Source organism: Phyllostomus discolor, chromosome 5, assembly GCF_004126475.2.
Source record: "Phyllostomus discolor isolate MPI-MPIP mPhyDis1 chromosome 5, mPhyDis1.pri.v3, whole genome shotgun sequence".
In the NCBI taxonomy this organism is placed as follows: domain Eukaryota; kingdom Metazoa; phylum Chordata; class Mammalia; order Chiroptera; family Phyllostomidae; genus Phyllostomus; species Phyllostomus discolor.
In genome coordinates, this window is record NC_040907.2 from 123,296,566 (window position 1) to 123,320,751 (window position 24,186).

Below are 24,186 nucleotides of genomic sequence, written 5' to 3' on the forward strand. Positions count from 1 at the left end.
ACCTAGGTTTTCAAGTTTCTTGGCATACAGTTCTTCATAGTAATTTCTTACAATCCTTTGTATTTCTGTGGTATCAGTTGTAATCTCTCCTCTTTCATTTCTGGTTGGTTCTCTACACGTTCAGACTAACTTCTCTAGTAATGAACTATAGAAATGATCCCTGAAAGTATAGTCTTACTTTGGGTATCTTTCATTTCTTCTTTCATTTTTCGACCAAGCTCAATCAGTTCTGTGAGCATTTTTATTACAAGGGCTTTAAAATCTCCATCAGATAGGTTGACTATCTCCTCATCACTTAGCTTTCTTTCTGGAGTGTAGCTCTGTTCTCTCATTTGGGCCATATTTCTCTGTCTAGGCACACCTGTTTTGTTATAAGGGTGTGGGGCCTTATGTATTCACCAGGGCAGGGCAACCCTCTTTGCTGCACTATGGTGCTGCCTTTGGGGGAGGAGCCAGAGAAGGAATAATGCAGTTCACCTACTTGGCTCTAGCCCCATTTTCCAGTGAACTCTCTTGTGAGTCTGGGAGTTTCTCCCACCATGGCAATCTCTGTTGTAGTCCACATTCAGCTCTGAGTCTCAGTTTCCCATTCAGTCACTCCTGCCCACACAGTCTCCTGGTTCTCCATGGGTTCTCTCTGTCCGCCACCTTACTGGTGTGGTTGTTTTGGTTTAATGCAGACATGCAATGTCCGCATCATTATGGATGAAATGAGACATTCACACAGACTACCGAGTCCAGTGGGGGAAAAGGGACAGCCTGGCTTTTCTCTCAAGGGGAGCAAAAACCATGGCCTCTGCCATGACAGGCCTTTATTGGGTTTCTCCACCCATTATATGATGGTCCTCATTTACTATGCAGAGGTTCGCTTTAGGTGGTTACCTTTTATAGCAACAAAGGAGCCAATGCTGCTAATCACATTACAGAAGAGGGATATTTGCAAATGAAAAGGCAAAATTAGTTGAACCGGTTACTCTCATCTTTAGAAGTTTAGCATGGTTTTTAGGAAGTTGCTTGGCAGTAAATGTCCTCAATTCAGGGTGAGGGAATTTAAGCAAAAAGTAACACTCTTAGTGGCCTAGTACATTGCAGGCCTGATTTTCCCGCAGGAGAACCTATCCGTGGGTGTGGGTCCTGTGCACCTCTGAGTGGGCACTGGGCCCATGCCATGCAGAACAGTTTACTACACTCGTTGACTTTCTTTAATTCCTTGGTTGTCATAGTTACATGCAGTTTGATTTTCTGGCACTCCTATTTGTTTATTGATTTTAGATTGGTTCTTATCTTCCTTTTTTGTTGTACGAGGAAGCAAAGGTTTCTGCCTACGCCTCCATATTGGCTGGAACTCAAATTGAAAGTGAATCCTTCATTCTGACTGGATCTTTTTAATGTTGTGGAAGTCTTCACTATGTTCCTTGAGCATCCTTATAACTAGTGTTTTAAACTCTGCATGTGATAGATTGCTTATCTCTTTTTTGTTTTAGTTTTTTTTTTCTTGGAGTCTTGATCTGTTCTTTCATTTGGGCCATAATTCTTTGTCAGCCTTCCTGTATTTTTTTTTTAATGTATTAGGTAGAGCTGCTATGACTCTGTGTTTTGGTAGCATGACCTAATATACTAGGTGACCTGTATGGTCCAGTGGCACAGCCTCCCCTATCTAATCTGGGCACTTGAGGTGTGCCCTTTGTGTGGATTGAGTACATCCTCCTGTTATAGTTGACCCTTGGTTGCTGTTGGTAGGTCAGTGGGAGGGATTTCCCCAGGCCAGTCACCTGCAAGGATTGGCGGTGACCACTGGCCACTAACTTCCATCTCTGTGGAGGCAGTTTTGTGCAGGGCAGGGTACTGGAGCTCTGTCATGGTCTGCAGCTGTCCAGTGGATAGGTAGGCCCTGGGGTTTCTGAGGTGTTACAAGCCAAGGTTAGCCCCCAGCTTTGTTTGCATGGGGCTACCTGCCTGAGCTCTAGAGCAATCTGAGATGGCTACTACTTGCGCTAGGCTTGGTCATCCCCAGATGAAGCCAAGCTGTGTTCCAGGCTGGCTGTTGCTAGTGCCATGCGTGGGACCACTTAGCAAGAGGTACAGGGGCTAGAGGTTCACTGAAGCTAGCTTTTGATTGTTTGATAGGATTTAGGAAGTTGTGAAGCATAAACCAAGACCAGCCCCTCACATGGAAAAGTTACTGTTAACAGCTGTAAGTTGGGTGGAACAGAGCCCCTGGGGATTTCCAGGGGCAGAGCAAATAGTGTTAGCCATGTGATGGAGTCTCAGATATGCCACCCCTGCCACCTCTGTAGCTCTGCCCACCTTTTTGTCTGGACAAAAACTGTCCTTAGTCTTCATCTTGATGCCAGCCACTTCAGTTCTTTCCTCTATGCCACTGGTTGCCTTTCGAGCTGCTATTGCAGTGCTGGAGTTCAGAGGGTGTGTCTGACTAAGTTTGTGTGTGGATTCTTTAAGAGGATCTGCTTGGGACTCCAGAAGTTTCTTCACAAACTCAGTCCTGCTTGTTTTTGCAGCCAGAAGTTAAGGACATATCTTCCTGGCACTGGTACCATGGGCTGGCAGTCCTGGTGTGGTGCTGGGACTCGTTACTCCTGAATATCCCTCCTTTTTATGTAGGACTACCCCATTCTGTGTTTCCACCCCTTCTACTTGCCTGGATGCATTGGTTTCCTTAATTCTGTAGTTGTCAGAGTTTCATTCAACTCAATTTCTATTAATTCTGAGTGATGGTTCTAGAGTTTAGTTGTAATTTTGATGTGGTTGTGTGAGGAGGTGAGCTGTTTTATCTGTGCCACCATGTTGACAAGAAGTCCTCATGAATATCAGGTTTCTATTAGTCTTTGATCATATTTTTGTTAACTGATCAACATATAACCTCACTTTAATTTGCTTTTGTTTAAAGATACTTTATATAACATATATTGTTGATTTATTAACATTGAACTCATAGGAAAAGCACTACACAACTTATGACTGGACAGACTTCTCTAATACATGTATTTTCTTCAGAAGGCACATCATACCTTCTTGAACTTAGAAACACTAGAGAGCACTTCAGCACTTTTTTTTAAATTTTAAAAAGATTTTCTTTATTTATTTTAGTGAGAAGGGAAGGGAGGGAGAAAGAGAGGGAGAGAAATGTCAGTGTGTGGTTTGCCTCTCATGTGTTCCCTAATGGGAACTTGGCCTGCAACCCAGGCATGTGCCCTGACTGGGAATCGGACTGGCGACCCTTTGGTTTGGAGGCCCTCGCTTAATCCACTGAGTCATACCAGCCAGGCCAGCACTTCAGCATTTCATTTTAAACAGTTAAATCGCAAACCAAAACCACAAAAATGTGAGTGATGTGACACTAAATAAACCACCAAAGGCCATTTGTTTACAGTATGAGAGATGAAACAAGAAGGTATAGGGTATTGCCTAGTTTGACCTCAGTTGGGAATATATGCATGAGAGGACTCAAATGTTTTGCCATTATGTGAATTCTCACACATTTTCCTGAATGACTACAAATGTACTGCAAAGGTTGATTTTGGGATAAGAAATAAATTTTAATTACTAGGCAAATTTGCATGTATTGAATTCAGGAATAATGAAGATTGGCTCTATGGGTTTATGTGTACGACTTTATACTTCATTTGTTTAATTTTATAAAAAGAAAATAATTTTGAAAATACTGTGTAGTCTGCTCTTTTCACCTAACATCCTAATTATTTATTCATTCAACAAACGTTCATGGTGTGCCCACTATGTATCATGTAGTCTACTGGACTCTGGAGATACAGTAGGAAACAGGATACTTCAAGTCCCTGCATTAGGGAGCTTATAGCTAATGGGGAAGGTAGATAATAAGTAATCTCTAGGATTGATAAGTACAAGAAAACAATAAAGCAGAGTAAGGAGATAGAAGTGCAGGTAGTAGTTTTATATGAGTTGTTCAGTAAGGTCCTTTTGAGGATGGCAACATTTAAGTAGAGGGCTGAATGAAGGGAAGAAAAGGCGTGCAAAGAGCTGGGGATCTGGCCATTCAGTAGAGTGGTGGATTAGCAAGCAAAAAATCCTTGAGATGGGAACATGCTTGGCATTTTAAAAAATGATTGGCAGAGAGCCATGAAGATAAATTTTTGAGGACTCTTAGTGGAGATGGAGGTGTAGTTAAACATGCTTCACCTCCTCGTACACCACAGAAATAATTACAACTAGATCTCAAAACAGATGACACCCAGAACTATCAGAAAATCGAGCTGTATGGAAGTCTGACAGTCAAGGATTGAAAGAAGCCACATTCATCTGGATGGGTGCCTTTTTTACAATAGGCCATGATACTAAGACAGGGAATCAAAGCAGCTGTGCTTAATACTTGGAACTAAACACAGGAAGGCTGACAAATTGAGCAGGCAAAGAGATATGGCCCAAATGAAAGAAGAGAACAAACCCTAGAAAAAGAACTAAACAAAATAGAGATAACCAACCCATCATATGCAGAGTTCAAAACATTGGTGATCAGGATACTCAAAGAACTGATTTAGTATGGCAACAAAATAAAAAAGATTTAGGAAGAAATGAAGGTTACGCTAAATGAAATAAAGAAAAATCTACAGTGAACCAATAGTGGAGGGGATGAAGCTGGGATTCAAATCAATGATTTGGAACATAAAGAAGAAATAAGCATTCAGTCACAACAGGAAGAAGAAAAAAGAATTCAAAACAACGAGGATAGTATAAGGTGCCTCTGGGACATCTCCAAACATACCAACATCTGAATCATATGGATGCCAGAAGACGAAGAGGAAGAGCAAGAAATTGAAAACTTATTTGAAAAAATAATGAAAGAAAACTTCCCCAATCTGGCAAAGGAAATAGACATACAAATCCAGGAAGTACAGAGAATCTCAAAGAAGTTTGATCCAGAGAGGACCACACCAAGACACATCATAATTAACATACCAAAGTTTAAAGGTAAACAGAGAATCTTAAAAGCATCAAGAGAAAAGCAGAGAGTTACCTATAAAGGAGCTTCATAAGACTGTCAGCTGATTTCTCAAAGCAAGTGTGCAGGCAAGAAGGCTCTGGCAAGAAGTGTTCAAAGTGATTAAAAAGCAAGGACCTACAACTTAGATTACTCCATCCAGCAAAGCTATCATGAAAGCACAGATAAAGTGATCCCAGAAAAGGCAAAGCTAAAGGAGTTTATCACCAAGCCATTATTACATGAAATGTTAAAGGGACTTATTTAAGAAAAAGAAGGTCAGACTTCTGGCCAAGATGAGGGTGTAGGTAGACACACTGTGCCTCCTTGCACAACCAAAATAAGGACAACAACAATTTATAAACAAAAACAACCAGTACCGACGGAAAATTGAACTGTATGGAATCCAACAACCAGGCATTAAAATTAGACACATTCGTCCAGACCAGTAGAAGGGGTAGAGTTGGGCTGCTGGGTGGAGAGGGTTGTGGCAAAGTGGGTGGCTGGTAGACCCTGCGTGCGCAGGTGGCAGCTGGAGGACCCAGCAAGGCGGCAGATGTGGAGGGGCACGGTGCACAAGGTGGCTGGCAGAATGGGCAGTCCCACATTTGCATACAGATAAACCAGGTGAAACTGGGGAGCGAGACAGACCACACAACCTAGGGTCCAAGTGTGGGAAATAAAGCCTCAAAACACCAATTGAAAGCACCTGTGGGGGTTGAGGTGCCAGGAGAATCTCCCAGGCTCACAGGAGACTTCGTTGGAGAGACCCACAGGGTTCTAGAATGTACACAAACCCACCCACAGAAGAATCAGTACCAGAAAGGCACAATTTGCTTGGGGGAAGCAGGAGAAGTAACTGAAATCCGGCAGAGAGGGGAGCAGGCACCATTGTTCCCTCTCAGATCCCTCCCCCACATATAGCATCACAATCCAGCTACTGAGTTGACCTGCCTTGGTGAACACCTAAGGCTCCACCCAACACTACACAACAGGCGTGTCAAGACAAAAAAAAATGGCCAAAAAGAAAGAACAGACCAAAGCTCCAGAAATAATACAACTAAGAGATGAAGAGAAAGCCAACCTATCAGATGCGCACTGGTAAACAGGATGCTCACAGAATTGGTTGAATTTGGTCACAAATTAGATGAAAAAATGAAGGCTACACTAAGTGAAATAAAGGAAAGTATAGGAAACCAACAGTGATAGGAAGGAAAGTGGGACTCAAATCAATGGAGTGGACCAGAAGTAAGAAAGAAACATACAATCAGGAAAAAATGAAAAAACAAGAATTCAAAAAAATGAGGGGAGGCTTAGGAACCTCCAGGACATCTTTAAACATTCCAACATCCAAATTATAGGGGTACCAGAAGGAGAAAAGGAAGAGCAACAAGTGGAAAAGTTATTTGAACAATAATAAAGGAGAACTTCCCCAATCTGGCAAAGGAAATAGACTTCCAGGAAGTCCAGGAAGCTCAGAGAGTCCCAAAGAGGTTGGACCCAAGGAGGAACACACCAAGGCATATCATAATTACATTACCCAAGATTAAAGATAAGGAGAGAATCCTAGAAGCAGCAAGAGATAAGGGGACAGTCACCTACAAAGGAGTTCCCATCAGACTGTCAGCTGATTTCTCCAAAGAGACCTTGCAGGCAAAAGGGGCTGGAAAGAAGTATTCCAAGTCATGAAAGGCGAGGACCTACATCCCAGATTGCTCTGTCCAGCAAAGCTTTCATTTAAAATGGAAGGGCTGATAAAGTGCTTCTCAGATAAGGTCAAGTTAAAGGAGTTCACCATCACCAAACCCTTATTATATGAAATGTTAAAGGGACTTATCTAAGAAAAAGAATATAAATAACATGTATAGTAAAATAACAGCAAACTCACAATTATTAACAACCACGCCTAAAACAAAAACAAAAACTAAGCAAACAACTAGAACAGGAACAGAACCACAGAAATGGAGATCACATAGTGGATTAGCAACAGGGGAGTGGGAAGTGGAGAGCGGGGGAAAAGGTACAGAGAATAAGTTGCATAGATGGTAGATAGAAGATAGATGGGGGGAGGATAAGAATAGTATGGGAAATGTAGAAGCCAAAGAACTTATGACACATGGGCATGAACTAAAGTAGGGGGAATGTGGGTGGGAGGGGGTGTGCAGAGTGGAGGGGAGTGAAGGGGGGGAAATAGGACAACTGTAATAGCATAATCAATAAAATATATTTAAAAAAAATTCATCAACAATTCTTTAAATAGCAACCTTTTCTAATGCATTCAAAATATACCAAATTTCTGCTTAACACAGTTTGTAGGGACTACATTATTAAATATATAATCACATAAGCATTATCATGCTTAACTTCTCTGAACCTTGGGATCTTTATGTTTTTTTCTTCTGATTCTAAGGGGAAGTTCTAATGGCCTCTTATGTCTCCTGTCTTTGCATAGGAAAAAGTGAGTACTTAATAAAAATGTAATGATAATCCCTATACCATTCTCTTTTTGTTAAGATTTTTAAGAAAATATTTTGAATATAATTTGCCATGATCTGGGCTAATTCCTATAAAAGTATTTTACTGGGATATATATTTTTGGAGCACTAGATACACTATGTATTGTTTACATCTGGTTTATTTTTCCTTTGTTATCTAGTTTTTCCTTTTATGTGTGATTTTTAAAAAATGTACTACTGATTTTTATTGTTTCTCTTGGCTGTGACAATTTCTCAGACTGTCCTTGTTTATGATGACCTTGACAGCTTTGAGGAATACTGGTCAAGTACACTATTTATAGGAAGCCCCTCTATTGGAATTTATCTAATGTTTTTCTCATGATTAGACTGGGGATATGGGTTTTGGGGTAGAAAATCACAGAAATACAGTGTCATTCTAATCATGTCATATCAAGAGTACGTTTTATCAACATATTTATCTTTGTTGATAATGACCTTGATCACCTGGCTGAGTTTGTCCACGAAAATTGTTCTTTCCCTACTCCTCTTCCATTCTATATGTATTCTTTGGAAGGAATTCTGTATTCACAGCCCACACTTAAGGTAAGGGATTTATGTTCCCCATGCTTGAGATGAAGTATCTATAAATTATTTGGAATTCTTCTGCAAGTGACATTTGTTTATCTTCCCCATTTATATATTTAATATTTTCTTTATATCAGCATGAATTGATAGATATTTATATTTTAGGTTATAATTCAGTATGACTTTTTTTCTTCAAGTTGGCCACTGGGAGTTCCTTTTATTGTTTCCTGTGTTCTTTGACATACCTCTATCAATTTTGGATTTTCGTTTTGTTTTGTTTTTAGCATTTCCTTACTTTCTGACATTAGAAGATGCTCCATATATCTCATGTATTTCTTGTCCCTGTTCTAGAATCAGCCATTTTTCCAAGGTACTTTCATTCCTTTTTTTGACGAATGGTATTAGAAACTAAGCTGTCAGTTTTGGGTGCACTTGTTACAGCTGGGGTATCATTGATTCTAAAAACTCTCAGCTGACAAAGCAAGTAAATATATATATATACTTCTATCTATATATCTGTATCTATCTATAAATATTTCCAGATCTAACCACCTATATCTTTATTAATCTAAAACAACTTCATATTCTAACTCCAAGTCATTACCATGTGAATTTTAGCCTTTTCTCTCTGTTTATCTGTAACCTCCCATTTCAAAAGTGAGAAACCTTCCATCATGTCATTCATTTACTTAATTGTTCAGTTCCTGTATACATGTGTAGTGATTTCTCACATGTACACATATGGGAAACAGCTTTATTAGCTAAAGTGCTAATGTATAGTTCCTTGTGCCTTTAGTCTTATCGACTCCAGTCATTTCTAAAGTTACTTAGTTCAGTACCTTTATCTTCTACTCCCTTCAGTGAGGTTATTTCATATATTTATATTTTTTTAAAGAAAATTTCAAACATATACAAAATATGGAGAAGAGTAAAATGAACCCACATGTACCATCACCAGTTTCATGAATTTTTAAATACACCATCAATTGTTTCATTTATACTTCCTCCTACTGTCTACCCTAGTCACCCATGATAGTCTTGAAATAAATCCCATACGTACTATTTCATCTGTAAGTATTCCCCAAATGATATTTACCATATTTAACCAGTCTCTTTTTTGACAGGTATTTAGTTTTTATTTATTACAAACAGTGTAGCTAGAAATTTCCTTGTACCTTTATCTTTAATTTCAAAAAATTGAATTGTTGAAACAAAGGGTATAAGCATTAAAAACTGAGAAATACTGCCAAATTTACTTTGTGCCTACCAAGAGTGAATGAGAATTTACCCCTCTATACACCGTCACCTTTCCAGCTATTAAATATTTGGCAATTGGATCTGAAAAATGGTATGCATTTTTCTTTTGCATTTCTTTTTTTAGAAGGTTTTATTTATTTTTTAGAGAAAGGGAAAGAGAGGGAGAACAAGAGGGAGAGAAACATCAATGTGTGAGAGATACTTCGATTGGTTGCTTTTTGCATACCCCCAGCTGGGTACCTGGCCTACAACCCAGACATATGCCCTGACCAGGAACCAAACTGGTGACCTTCCAGTTCATAGGCTGGCATTCAGTTCACTGAGTCACACCAGTAGGGGATCTTTTCATTTCTTTAATTATGAATGAGATAGACATTTTTTTTTCTTTCTGTGAACTTCACACTTAAGATTTTTGCCCATTTAAGAAAATATATTGGCACAAAATCCCAGTTTATGTCTTGGCCTGGTAGTTCAGTTGGTTAGAGCATCCTCCCGATATACTAAGGCTGTGTTTGATCCCCAGATGGGCACATGCAAGAAGCAACCAATGAATGCATAAATAAGTGGAACAACAAATCAACGATTCTCTCTCTCTATCCCTTCCTCTGTCTAATATGATGCTGTCATGATGAACCCCCCTCCCCAAGTTTAAATCACTAACTCAGCAGTGGTGTTTAAATTTTTTTAATGAGGGTAAATACCGACTCATCCCCCCACCTCCTTTACTTTGGCTCCCTCTTTACCCACAAACGGTTCATTAGCTCTGTTTTCTGTATTCTCAGATTGTTTATCAAACAGATGGTTTTAAGTCAGCTTCTGAGTGAGTACTCTAGGGAAAGATGCCCAAAAGTAGCAGGAAGGATTTCTACAGATATGTGGGGGAATGTTTGTAATTATTTAGCAAATGGTGTGCCCAGCAAGTATCACTTCAGCCTGCCTTGTTCATCTGTTCTGTCTTTTCAGCCAAACAACAAGACATGTACTCTGACCTTTGCTGCTGTGCCATTTTGGTGGCATTTTCAACCTTATTTTTGTCAAAAGTGACTTATCTGTGCCTATCCACTTTGTGCATATGTGTAATCAGTTGTACTGTTAGCTTACTCTCTCTTTTTTTAATTAGTTGTTTTTTAAAAATCCTCACCCTAGGATATGTTTGTTTATTGATTTGAGAGAGAGAGAGAGAGACAGACAGAGAGACAGAGAGAAAGAAATATCAATGTGAGAGAGAGAGGCATTGATTGATTGCCTCCTGTATGTGCCCTGACCGGGGATCAAACCTGTAGCCTTTTGGTGCACAGGACAGTGCTCCAGCCAACTGAGCCACCCTGACAGGGCACTCTTGGCTTCTTGGTTAGGGAAACAGTGATTGCATTCTGTCCTGAATTAAATGACACTGTAGAGTGACACTGTAGAATTAAATAGGAGTAGAATGCACCATCAGCCTGATTTTCCTTGCTTATGTATTTTAAAAAAATTATTCACTGTCTCTTATGCACAGCAGTCGTTTGCCAACCATTTGAAGCCATCTAGTTTTACCAGGTGGCAGCAGCTATGTTGTTTATGGGGACCTAATTTAAATCACAGACATGAAACAGAGAGTGTCTTGTTTTATAAAAAGGAAAACTGATAAAAAAATAGCTATACTGAGATATAATTTATAAACCATACAATTCACTCATTTAAAGTGTACAATTCAATGGTTGTTAATCTATTCACAGAGTGAACATTCATCACCACATCAATTTTAGAACATTTCTGTCACCCTCAAAAGAAACACTGTACTTATTAGCAGTTACTTTCCATTTTCTTTACACCTCCTCAGCCCTAGGCAACCACTAATCTAACTTTCTGTCTCTATAGTTTCCTGTTCTAGACATGTCATAAAATTTGAATTGTATAAAATCACATAATAGGTGGTCTTTTGTGACCAGCTTCTTTCACTTAACATAATGTTTTCAAGGTTCATAAATGTTGTAGCATGTATTATACTTCATTCTTATTATGACTGAATAATATTCCATAGTATGAATAAACATATTTTATCTATCAGTTGATGTACATTTGAATTATCACTTTTTGGCTATTATGAATAATGCTGCTATGCACATTTGTATAAAAGTTTTTGAGTGAACATGAGTTTTAGTTTCTCTTAGGTACATATCTAGTAGAATTGCTGGGTCATATGGTAACTCTGTTTAATCTTTTGGCTATTTGCCAGACTGTTCTCAAAAGTGGCTGGACTGTTTTACATTTACATGAGCAGTATAGGAGGGTTCAATTTCTCCATATTGTGTCAACACTTGTTAATACGTCTTTTTGATTATAGCCATATTAGGTGTGAAGAGGTATCATGGTTTTGATTTTCATTGCATTGTTTTATTTAGTTAACCTGTTTTTTAATTTTTAAATATATTTTATTGATTATGCTATTATAGTTGTCTCATTTTTCCCTCCCCTTTATTCCTCCCTACCCTGCATATCCGCTTTCCCACCAGCATTCCCCCACCTTAGTTCATGTCCATGAGTCGTACATATAAGTTCTTTGACTTCTACATTTCCCATACTATTCTTAACCTCCCCCTGTCTAGTTTATATCTACCATTTATGCTTATAACCTGTACCTTTTCCCCTATTCTTCCCCACCCCCTCCTCACTGATAACCTTTCATGTGATCTCTATTTCTGTGAATCTATTCCTGTTCTAATTGTTTGCTTAGTTCATTTTTGTTTTTGTTTTTTTTTTTAGGTTCGGTTGTTGATAGTTGTGAGTTTGTTGTCATTTTACTGTTCCTATTTTGGGTCTTTTTCTTTTTCTTAGACAAGTTCCTTTAACATTTCATAGAATAAGGGCTTGGTGATGATGAACTCCTTTAGCTTGACCTTATCTAAAAAGCATTTTATTTGCCCTTCCATTCTAAATGATAGCTTTGCTGGACAGAGTAATCTTGGATGTAGGTCCTTGCCTTTCATGACTTGGAATACTTCTTTCCAGCCCTTCTTGCCTGCAAGGTTTCTTTTGAGAAATCAGCTGACAGTCTGATGGGAACTCCTTTGTAGGTAACTGTCTCCTTTCCTCTTGCTGCTTCTAGGATTCTCTCCTTCATTTTAATCTTGGGTAACTTATGATGTGCCTTGGTGTGTTCCTCCTTGGGTCCAACTTCTTTGGGACTCTCAGAGCTTCCTGGACTTCCTGGAAGTCTATTTCCTTTGCCAGATTGGGGAAGTTTTTCTTCATTATTTATTCAAAGAAGCTTTCCATATCTTGCTCTTCCTCTTTTCCTTCTGGCACTCCCATGATTCAGATGTAGAATGTTTCAAGTTGTCCTAAGCCTTTCCTCATTTTTTTGAATTCTTTTTCTTCATTCTGTTCTGGTTGTATGTTTATTTCTTCCTTTTATTCGAAATCATTGATTTGAGTCTTGGTTTCCTTCCCATCACTGTTGGTTCCCTGTGCATTTTGCTTTATTTCACTCTGTGTAGCCTTCATTTCTTCCTTCATTGTGCAACTGAGCTCAATCAGTTCTGTGAACATCCTGATTACCAGTGTTTTCAACTCTGCATCAGACAGTTTGGCTATCTCCTCATCGCTTAGCTCTTTTTCTGGAGTTTTGATCTGTTCTTTCATTTGGGCCATATTTCTCTGTCTTGGCACACCTGTTTTGCTGTAAGGGGGTGGGGAAACCCTTTTTGCTGCATTGTGGCGCTATCTGTAGGTAGGGTTCAGAAAGGGAACAATGCCATTCCCTTGCTCTGCTTTAGCCCTAGTTTCCAACGAGCTCTTGTGTAAGACTGGGAACTTCTCCCACTGTGGCTACACCCAGCAGTAGTTTACAGGCAGCTTTGAATCTTTAGTTTCCTGTTCAGCCAGCCCTGCCTTGCCTGCGGGGTCATTCGCCTTGTCACAAGTCCTCTCATCCAGCCCTGCCTCACCCATCTGGTCTGCTGCCTTGCTGTGCATCATCTCCTCTTGGCTGCCTATCTCCTGTCACCGTCCCTTCTACTGGTCTGGATGAATGTTTCTTTAACTCCTTGGTTGTCAGAGTTCCATGAAGTGATATTCTGGCATTTCTGGTGGTTTATTGTTTTTAGGTTGGTTGTTATCCTTCTTTTGATTGTGTGAGGAAGCAAACTGTTTCTACCTTTGCCTCTATCTTGGCTGGAACTCTCAAAATCTAAAGATTTTATTTATTTATTTATTTTTATTTTTTAATATATTTTATTGATTATGCTGTTACAGTTGTCCCATTTCCCCCCTTCACTCCCCTCCACCCTGCACACCCCTTTCCACCCGCATTCTCCCCTTTTAGTTCACGTCCATATCATAAGTTCTTTAGCTTCTACATTTCCCATACTATTCTTGCCCTCCCCCTATTTTCTCCCTACCGTCTATACTACTTATTCTCTGTACCTTTTCCCCCTCTCTCCTCCTCCCACTCTCCTGTTGCTATCCCTTCATGTGATCTCCATTTCTGTGGTTCTGTTCTTGTTCTAGTTGTTTGCTTAGTTTGTTTTTGTTTTTGTTTTAGGTGTGGTTGTTAATAATTGTGAGTTTGCTGTCATTTTACTATACATGGTTTTTATCTTCTTTTTCTTAGATAAGTCCCTTGAACATTTCACATAATAAGGGCTTAGTGATGATGAACTCCTTTAACTTGACCTTATCTGAGAAGCACTTTATCTGCCCTTCCATTTTAAATGAGAGCTTTGCTGGATAGAGCAATCTTGGATGTAGGTCCTCGCCTTTCATGACTTGGAATAACTTCTTTCCAGCCCCTTTTGCCTGCAAGGTCTCCTTGGAGAAATCAGCTGACAGTTCTGATGGGAACTCCTTTGTAGGTGACTGTCCCCCTTATCTCTTGCTGCTTCTAGGATTCTCTCCTTATCTTTAATCTTGGGTAATGTAATTATGATATGCCTTGGTGTGTTCCTCCTTGGGTCCAACCTCTTTGGGACTCTCTGAGCTTCCTGGACTTCCTGGAAGTCTATTTCCTTTGCCAGATTGGGGGAAGTTCTCCTTTATTATTTGTTCAAATAACTTTTCCACTTGTTGCTCTTCCTTTTCTCCTTCTGGTACCCCTATAATTCGGATGTTGGAATGTTTAAAGATGTCCTGGAGGTTCCTAAGCCTCCCCTCATTTTTTTGAATTCCTTGTTTCTTCATTCTGTTCTGATTGTATGTTCTTTCTTTCCTTCTGGTCCACTGCGTTGATCTGAGGACCCAGTTTCCTTTCCATCATTATTGGTTGCCTGTGCATTTTTTCTTAATTTCACTTAGTGTAGCCTTCATTTTTCATCTAATTTGTGACCAAATCAACCTATTCTGTGAGCATCCTGATCACCAGTGCTTTGAACTGTGCATCTGATAGTTTGGCTATGTCTTGGTTGCTTAAAAGTATTGGCTCTGTGTCTTTGATTTGTTCTTCCGTTTGAGCCATTTTGGAGGGGGGGCATCTGGTCAAGCCTGTTACGTAGTGAGGGGTGGAGCCTTAGGTGTTCACCAGGGTGGGGCAACCCAGTAGCTGGGTTGTGACGCTGTATGTGGGTGCGGGGTCAGAGAGGGAACATGGCGCTTGCTCTTCTCTCTGTCAGATTTCAGTCTCCTTTGCCACATCCCACAAGCAAATTGGGCCCTTCTGGTGCTGATTCCCATTTGGGTGGGCTGTGTACGTTCTAGGACCCTGTGGGTCTCTCCAATGAACTCTCCCTATGAGGCTGGGAGTCTCTCCCGGCACCTCAACCTCCACAAGTGTTTTTCAATCAGTGCTTTTAGTCTTATTCCTGGCGCTGGGGCCCTGGGTTGCTCCTCTGTCCTCGCTGCCTGTTTTCCAACTGGTTTATCTGCTATAGCCAGCTGCCTTGCGCACCTATGGGTCTGCTCATTGCCTCCTCGCACCCGCACCTGGTCTGCCAGCCGTTGCCTGAACCCTGCGTGCCTGGGTCTGCCAGCCACCATTTTTTTTCCTGCTGCAACCCCTCTCCACTGGCCACCAACTGTGCCCCTCTTACTGGTCCGGACGAATGGTTTTCAGGACTTCTGTACAGTTTAGTTTTCTGTCTGTTCTGGTTGTTTTTTTGTTTCTAAATTTTTGTTGTCCTTAATTTTGGTTGTGTGAAGAGGCACAGTGTGTCCACCTATGCCCTCATCTTGGGCCGGAAGTCCTATTTATTTATTTTAGGGAGAGAGGTAAGGAGAGAGAAAGAGAGGGCGAGAACATGGATCAGTTACCTCTTGCATACTTCCAACCAGGGCCTGCTTGCAAACTGAGGCATGCGTCCTGACGGGAATCGAACTAGCAACAGTTCTGTTTTTGGGAGGATGGGCAACCCACTGAGCCACACCAGTCAGGCTAAATATGGTCATCTTTATACCAAGCACAACTGAATCAGGAAGCTTTCTAAAATGAAAAAATCACAAAGTTTTATTCAAGGGTCTTAGGAATTGCAAATAAACACTACCAGGTAACTACCTCTTCAATGTTCTGAAGAAGAAAGGAAGTTGAGAGTTCTTATAGTGAAAAATACATTCTTAAGAATAAGTCCTATGTTCTTAGCCTCTGGATTGTCTGAGATGGTGATCTGCCAAGCTCTCCAGGGTCTAGATAATAGATTTAGGTGGTTGTGGACACCTGACCATTCTTCTGTAAGTTCTCCATAGGGTTATATGTAGGATTTTTATGTATTTCCAGGCATTGATGTGTGAATGAAAAAGGACTACATGGCAGGCCTGACAAGCTCAGTGACTAATAGTAATCATACAGGATATGATTGTAAATTCCTAACAGGGCAGGTCATGATGGATAGTCAAGTCCAGTTCCTTAGAAAAGGCTAATCTTTACCTTAAATGAATGCTGTACATTGGTTTTGTGCATCCAAGCTAACATACCCTGAGTATGTAATTAATACCTTTTCCAGACCTGTCTGAGTCAAACTGTTGTCAGCAGAACAGCACCAGGTGTTAGACCTTGGTTCAGCAACTTTGGTACTTGAGTTCTGTTTAAGAAAAATTCCAAGGCAAGACTTCACACTATAAGTTTATTTAGAGAGCCACAGAGGTAGAAGTAGTGAGCTTTAGAAGAAATGGGCTTAGGGAATGAATTACAGAGGCAAAAGAAGGGCCCTTGGCACTTGGGGGTGGAGAGAGAGAGGGCGAGAGAATGCAGAGAATGAGAATGAGAGCATGTGAACAGTTAGGGGTATTCCCTGTCTTAAGGGCTTTTATCTGGAGGTCTCAGGGAAGGATCTCAATGGAATATTCATCTTTTTTTCCCGGTGTGTCCCCTCAAGGTTATGGTTTCCACTGATTGGTCAACCAATGCAGCTGGTTCTGATGTCAGCCATGGTGTTGCTCCATCTGACTTTGCTTCTTTTCTGGGTCTGGAGTGGAAAAAACAGCTGAGGCCTAGATGTCATCTCCAGGGGTTTAATATGTATGGAGTGTTGTGTAGGGCTATTAGTTTTGTGTGTTGATAGGCACCAGTGCTCTCCACCCTCCTAAACCTCTTGCACCTGGCCTATGGTTTCTACTCTGCTGATGCCTCCTACCTACTACTTAACCGCCCGCACCAGGACTCCTCATTGTATCTTTGTTGCCCCATACCAACCCTATTTACTGTACATGTTAAATGTTAACTATCCTGTACCCACCAATGGAAAACAGGCATGTATCTTTCCATTTTAGAGATTTCCCCACTTTGCTATCTCCCACCTCTTTAATCTAATCTTGCTGCCATTGGATTTCATGTAACCTTTCTTATGTTTAGTTCTTTGATTAGTTCCACAATAAATATATAACCATCTATCTCTTAATGATGTGGAGAGCTTGACCTTGATATTTGCACATTCTTTCTTTGCATTTAGCACTGTCAGTAGAGATCTTGTGTTTTGCACTTATATCATCCCCACCCAGCACTAGACCTTAGTTAAGAATGCTAATGTTAGAGGCTAGGAGGAAGAAGAGCTTTGCGAAGATCCAGAAACAGCATTGTACGCATTGATTCCCCAGAGCTATTCTCCATTCTTGGCCCCTGCCTACACATGTGGCAAGTGGGGAAGCTAAAGCTCATTCCTGGTGGCCTGTGAGAAACAGGGCGTTTTCTTCTGAGGGGCTCCTAGCTAGTGCTGCACGATGGCCAGGAAGAGCTCTCCCACCTGCACCTATGGATAGGTTAGCAGCCATCCCTGGATGAGCAGGGGCCCTTCATTGTGCTGCCTGTGCCCTTCAACACCCTGCTGGGGAGCAGCCTGTGCAGCACCAAGAGGTGTAGGTCATTGAGTCCAGCCTCTTCCTGAGCTACTTCTTGAGGGGCCTCATGGACCAGGAAGGTGGAGTGCAGTCAGCATTTCACAAAATTTCCCAAGGGGCCACCCCAGATGCCATCAGGAAACTCCACCAGGTGAAGGGGAAGAACATATGCGCCACTGAACAGGCGCTGAGCTGGGACAGCTTCAGTAATGGAGACTGCTTCATCCTGGACCTGGGCGAGAACATCTTTGTCTGGTGTGGCGGAAAGTCTAATATCCTGGAACACAACAAGGCACGGGTCCTGGCCTTGCCATCCAGGATAGTGAGCAGCAGGCCTCGGAGAGGAGGGGAGGAGCCTGCTGAGATGGGGAGGAGCCTGCTGAGATGATCCAGGTCCTGGGCCCCTACTCTGAAGATGGGCAACGCTGAGGAAGACCTCACAGATGATCAGACTAGTGCTCAGGCTGTGGCTCTGTATAAGGTCTCTGATGCCACTGGACAGATGAACCTGACTCAGGTGCTGGGCTCTAGCCCTTTTGCCCTTAAGTTGCTGATAACCTGATGACTGCTTTGTGCTGGACAATGGGCTCTGTGGCAAGATGTATATCAGGAAGGGGCGTAAAGGTAATTAGGAGTAGTGGCAGGCAGTCCTCCAAGTGGCTGAGGACTTATTTCCTACATGCCATTGGCCCCAAACACTTGTAGAGATTCTTTCCTAGAACCATGGGAGTCCCATCGTAAAGCAATTCTTCAAGAACTGGAAATGAGAGGGGCATTCTCCTGCAATCCCCTTGCCTGGTCCCCCTCCCTCCACCTGCCGCTGTTTGCTCTTCTTCCTGCCTCCTGGTCAGTGCCAAGGTTCCCCTACAGATGTTCAATAAAGGAGACAAGTGCTCCCTACACGCCTTCCAAAAAAAGAGTGCTAATGTTAGTAAGAGAAAAGGAATAATATATTTTTTCTTTAAAAAAATTTTTTGGTACTTTCTTGTTGCCAAAGGAATACTTTATATAGTATATTGTTAAAATGTAAGAGCTTAAATAGTTTTGGACAGTGCCTACCTCTGTTTAATATTACAAATAAATCTTAAATATTTTAAAAAATCAACTGAAATTTTTTTCTCAACCTGTAGAAATACAACAGACCTTCATATTTGGCAAGGAATCTGCTGATGAGCTTTTCTTCATTATTGTGCTTATAAACAATTCATCTCAATAAAGCTGTTTTATACACGTATCTGCAAATAATACATAGAAGGGTATATGTTGTTCCCCTGGGGCCTTTGTGCCCTGCCTGTAAATGTGAGTTCTGGGCTGACTGATCACAGGTTTGGGGGGCAGGATCCTGCTTGCTGTTTGTTGTTGGTGATATAATTTGACCTCTTCCCTGAGAGAGGGGTGGAGATCTTTCACTGTCTTCACTTTTGGGCTTGAGAACATTTGAGATCCTGTGCATTTTAAAATTGATTTGAGAACCCAACAACTCAGTTTTCACAATATTTTTCTTTAAGAGTGTGTATTGTGTAAGAGAGTTGGAGGAATTTTGCCTGTTAAAATGATTTAAGTCTTGACAGTCCTGGAATTCTGAATGAAGGATTCAAATAATGACCTTGCTTTAATTATTCGCCAAAGTGTTTTAGTGGTCCTTTTGACTGTAGTGCAAAGGACTGTTTTTACTGCTGGCCCTCCTTTTGGAAGCAGCTGCCACCCTGCAAACCTTATTGTTACACTGCTGATCTTTGTCATCAGGAATGCCCCTGGAGGAAACAGCCTCCTAATTGTTTTTGTTAAGTTTCTATGAAGTTTGTGATCTATCCTTTCAAGTTACTTTTGGTTAGTGTCTTAAGTTTACTTTGTTTGCATTTAATTGGCGCTCCACATTTTAGTTTTATCATGATTTGTCAGTGCTGAGTTCCTGGTAGGTGGTAAAAAGAATTGTTCATTCCACTTCATCCTGTTCTGTGGGAAACCTTTGTGGTTTAGATTTACAGTTTCCCATTGTTGCTAGCTGCAGTTGTCTCCTCCCTTTGTACCCTTCCCTCCCCACAACTCTAGCTTTTCCCTTGTCCCTCCCCATTCCTGTCTCCCAGCCCTACAATGCCCTTGTAATTGCTGGAGGCTTTTTGCTGGAGGTTGAGTGCTTTTGGGTAAGTATCTTGTGGTAAAAATGGGGTAGACGAAGAATGTGGGGAGTTGGTCAGTCTTTGTGAAGTATTGCTTTCAACAGCAACATTTCAAGCTCTGAGCTTTTAGGACTGTCTTTCGAGAGGCTTCTTTTATACTGACTTGTTTCTGCTCTTTCTTTTTCTATTTCAATTAATAAGGCTTTGGTAATTTGATTTTTATTATTGGTTTAAAAAGTAATTATCATAGATTTTCTTGGGCTTGTTAGATTTAAAGGCAAGGATTGTGGAGTTTAGTATTTTAAATTGCCTTCAAATAGAAGGTTATTTGTGATTTTTTAATACTTATTTTCAGTATTAACATAATGATAAAAGTAATAATGAAGAAGAGATCTTATTTTGTGGCCAAGGTGGAAAGTAGTATTTACTTCCAGAGTCAAAATGATTTTTTTTTTACCCTCAAAGCAGAATGTTGTTGGCAAAATTTGCTAAGACTTTTGGCAATATGTTGTCAAGTCTGGGAAATGGTTTTGTGATTACTTCACGATAACAGATGTTTCTGGAATTATTTTTGGGAAGTTAAACTTGTTCATTAGCACCTGCTCCCCTGAGGTGTGAGACCTATAATTCTTTGAAAGTAAGATATTTCATATTTGATGTTCAGGTTGAGTCAAATGACACTTTCAAATCATTCTGTTTTCTTGGATCATATGTTTTGATCCTCAGCTAAAACAGAAACAGTGTATGTGTGTGTGTCTGTTATTATTTTGGACACAGAATGGGCTATCCTTTGGTATTTCAAGGAGTTATAAGTTGGATCCTTGGGTTCTCCAGAAGCACTGCTAATTAAAAGCTATTTTCATGGTAGACGTTGTGAGGGAAAACTTGTTTGTGGGATTTTATTAACTGTTCAGTTGAGTCACTTGTGCAAGAGTGGTTTCTGAGCTCCTACTATGTGACAGGTACTAGTTCTGATGTTTAGTGCTTTGCTTCTAATTCCCACTATAACCCTGCCAGGTAAGTAGTATTACTTCCCTCTGGAAAATAGTCATGCACAGGTAGAAAGGACATGGGATGTTCTTTTCTGCAAAATGAGGAAAATAATTCCCGCTTGATAGAGTAATTGTGAGAATGAAAGTATATTCTGTGTGTCCAGTGCCTAGTACTGAGTTGGTATTCACTAAGCGGTGGCTGCTATTATTAGAATTTTATAGTCGAAAAAGCTGCAGAGGCCGAGTAACTTGCTGAAGGTCTCTCAGTTTTAAGTGGTAAAGCTAGGACTTGAATTGGCTCAAAACTGGAGTCTGGTATGTTTTTGCTTGAATATTGTGAAGGATTTTTGAGTATATTTCAGTATATCCCTGCCCACTCTCTCACCTCCTTCCCCTACAGAGGAGGGATTTTTTTTTTAAACAGATGCCCTTTTTTCCTGGCACCCTCTGCACCTTCCCAAGTCATGTGCTTGGTCTGTCACACTGGAGTTGCTTGTGCCATTCAGTACCAGTGTTTTGCCAGCAGAAATGAGTCAAGCCAGTGCAGTCAGTGGCTTCCCTTCATATTTTCCTCTTGTTGATAGAGCTGTCATGCTTTCGTTATTGTTTGTGATACAATAATTTGGGTAATGGTATGTTTATGATGATTAATAAATAGTGCATAGTTGTAATCAAGCATTTGAATGTAAAAGAACCCTAGTGGTTTAAAAATTAAGGAAAAAAATATCTGGTTCTAAATTATTGGACCAGAGGGTAATACAGGGCAACTTTATAGAGCTCATAGTTACCATTTTGCTAACCTGGAGCCTAATATAATTGCTATTGATTCTCTTTCCTTTAACCACAGCTGTTAACTGATTTGGTGGTATCAGCAATCTGAGAAAAAACATGTTTGTCCTACTTGTCATCAAGTAGAGTATCTTTCTTCCATAGACCTTTTGGAAAGATATGAATTAGGTATGACATGATTCAGGCAGTAGATTCAGGGAAGAGAGAGAGATAGTCCTGATCATGTTTACAATTAAGTTATCTCTAAACCAAAACATGTATTTCACAAAACTTTGTTCTTCATTTATTCTTTTATTTAACAAGTATTGAGCATCTGTTGGGTGTAAAGCAGTGTAACTTTCTATATTGTATTCTAATAAAGTACTTATTAATAAAGTTCCTGGGAGGGAGAGATTAAGTCCCAACTGGTGGCAAGTGATATTTAGACAATTCTTTGGGAAACGAATATAAATGACTGCTCCTTCCTGATAGAGTATGACTATCATTAGTATCTGTTACTGTGAGTTGCCAGCAGAATGTCCTCTTCAGACAGACTTGCTGAGTGGAAAACCTTCCTAGTAGTATGTAGAACTGGGAGGATGGGGATGGAGAATAAGGTGATACAGACAAACAAAATTTTTTGGTGTTTTAAGGGGAATAGTGGTAGATGAAGTTGAAAATGTGTATGGGTTAAGACTGCGAAAGGCCATTTAAGGCCAAAGAGTTTTGATAGTATGTTACTAAACTTTTCTGAGCTAAATAGTGATTGATTAAAGTTTGCTTTTGGTAGTATTTAAAAAAAGATTTTATTTATTTTTAGAAAGAGAGGGAGGGAGGGAGATAGAGAGGAAGAGAAATATCAGTCAGTTGCTTCTGGCACACCCCTATCTGGGGACCTGGATGGGTGTGCCCTGCCCAGGAATTGAACCAGTGACCTTTTGCTCTACAGGATGACACCCAGCCCATTGAGCCACACCAGTCAGGGTGCTTTTGGTAATATTTTATGCCTAGGATTACAAGGGGAAGAACACTTTAAAAGCTATCATAATACTCTAGGTGAATTGAATTGAGACTGCATTATTTTTACAATACATTTTTCTTCATTTTGTTATTGCTTTGGGTTTGTGCTATCAATTATAGTTTAATCTTATGGAATTTTTACTGTAAGTGTCTGGATGTGTTTTATAAGAAAAAGAGAGAAGGAGGGAGAGAGGATGGATGTAGGGGGTGGTCAGTTGTAATCATATCTATTCTTTATGTAGCTCCTATTTTGTACCTGGCCCTAAGTATTTTGCGTGTATAATTTGTTGAATACTCTCAACAAATTACATTTATTATAGATAGTAAATGACTTGAAAGTGATGGGGCAGGATTGGAATGTAGATTCATCTTCATCTCCATCATCATCATTATCATCATCATCATCAAAACAAGTATCCACTAAGTACTAGGTACTGGGCTAATTACACATATATTATACATTATTTCATTAACTCACATACTAATCCTATGAGATAGATCTTACTTATTAATCCCATTTTACTGATGTAGTACCTGAGAGACTTCAGTAAATGATTCAGTAACTTGGCTATGATGACACAGTCATTAGTAATGCAGTCCAGACCTGATGTACAATACTTTGTTAACTCTGGGTCCCTAAATTGTATAGTTCATGTTATGTTTTTTGGGACTGGTGCACCTTGGATCTCCTCTATGAGCATGGTATTTTCTGAGGTTATGCAATATGGTTGGCCCTGCAGGGGCTGAAATTTTAATCACTTTGTTCTTTCTACTGTCATGCTGCCTCCCTTAGTAGTCAGTAAAATATCTGTACAGCTCTAGATCTTGATAAGGAGGGGCTAAGTAGCCTCCAATGTTCATTTCTTACTTCTTAAAGGTTACCAGTTGTAACAAAGTAAAACATATCTTCTGGCTTTCTTTTTTCCCTAATGGGTTTTGGAAAATTTGTTGTAAATGACATTTTTCTAAGTTCTTATAAAAGGAAAATAAAGCATTCTGTCCTTTATCAGCATACAGTTCTTGTTGTACATAATGTAATAATTTGAAGCTCCAAAGACCAACCCTCAGGAAGCTGAGTGAGTAACTGTGTTCACTGGGGAGACCGAGGTAACCAGCCCATGATTTGATGAATCACTTAGGGTTTTTTTTATGGTTATAGATGCTTATCTCTCTTTATTTTCAAGCTTGAATCAGGGCAAATATTGGTTCAGTTGATATAGTGTCCATTAGAAAAATTTGTCTATAGTATCTCAAACTGAATATGTACATTTTGGGGGATCTTTTATTTAAGGAGAGTTAGAATTGGATGTTCTAAATACCTACCCATCAAACAGGAAGTTTTCTCTTTTAATTAAACTTTTAATGACTCAATATCTATTATATTCAACCTCTGCTTAGAATAAAAAGATGCCCATAAGCAATATATAATGTAGTCCATATATACAAATAACTGTAACATGGGGGAGGGTGGGAATGCTGGAATCTAACAACATGCTCTGAGAGCACAGAAGAAGATGAAATAAATGAAGAAAATGGAAAGGAGAGAGAGGGAGGGAATCTGAGAATGCTTTGGATGTAGCTGTTCCTTGTATGATAGTTACTATTTTTAAGAAGAAAAGCAGAGGAAAGGCTCTCCAGGTGGAGGCATCATTACGGCCAAGGCACTGAAGAAAAAGAGTACAGAGCATATTCATTATACAAAAAAGAGTCAAGTTTACCTGGAGTGGAGGATGAGTGAGGGGCACATACCTGGTACTAGGTGAAATGGCTGA

The 24,186-nt window shown here is 40.1% G+C and overlaps 1 protein-coding gene and 2 pseudogenes across 13 annotated transcripts in view; 2 read left to right on the plus strand and 1 right to left on the minus strand.

Annotated features, from left to right (window-relative positions):
• The window catches only part of USP54 (ubiquitin specific peptidase 54), a 151,590-nt gene that overhangs the window by 43,007 nt on the left and 84,397 nt on the right, over positions 1-24,186 (plus strand). The window contains exon 1 of one of the 13 annotated variants that reach the window (XM_036026786.1): positions 19,565-19,658. The exons of 11 other annotated variants lie outside the window; for them this stretch is intronic. The gene's annotated coding sequence lies outside the window, so the exon portion shown is untranslated. Of the gene's footprint in view, positions 1-19,564; positions 19,659-24,186 lie in introns of those variants that run through there. One more of the 13 variants, XM_036026790.1, reaches the window with a different exon arrangement.
• LOC114498171 lies at positions 74-176 on the minus strand (annotated as a pseudogene).
• LOC114497111 lies at positions 15,139-18,413 on the plus strand (annotated as a pseudogene).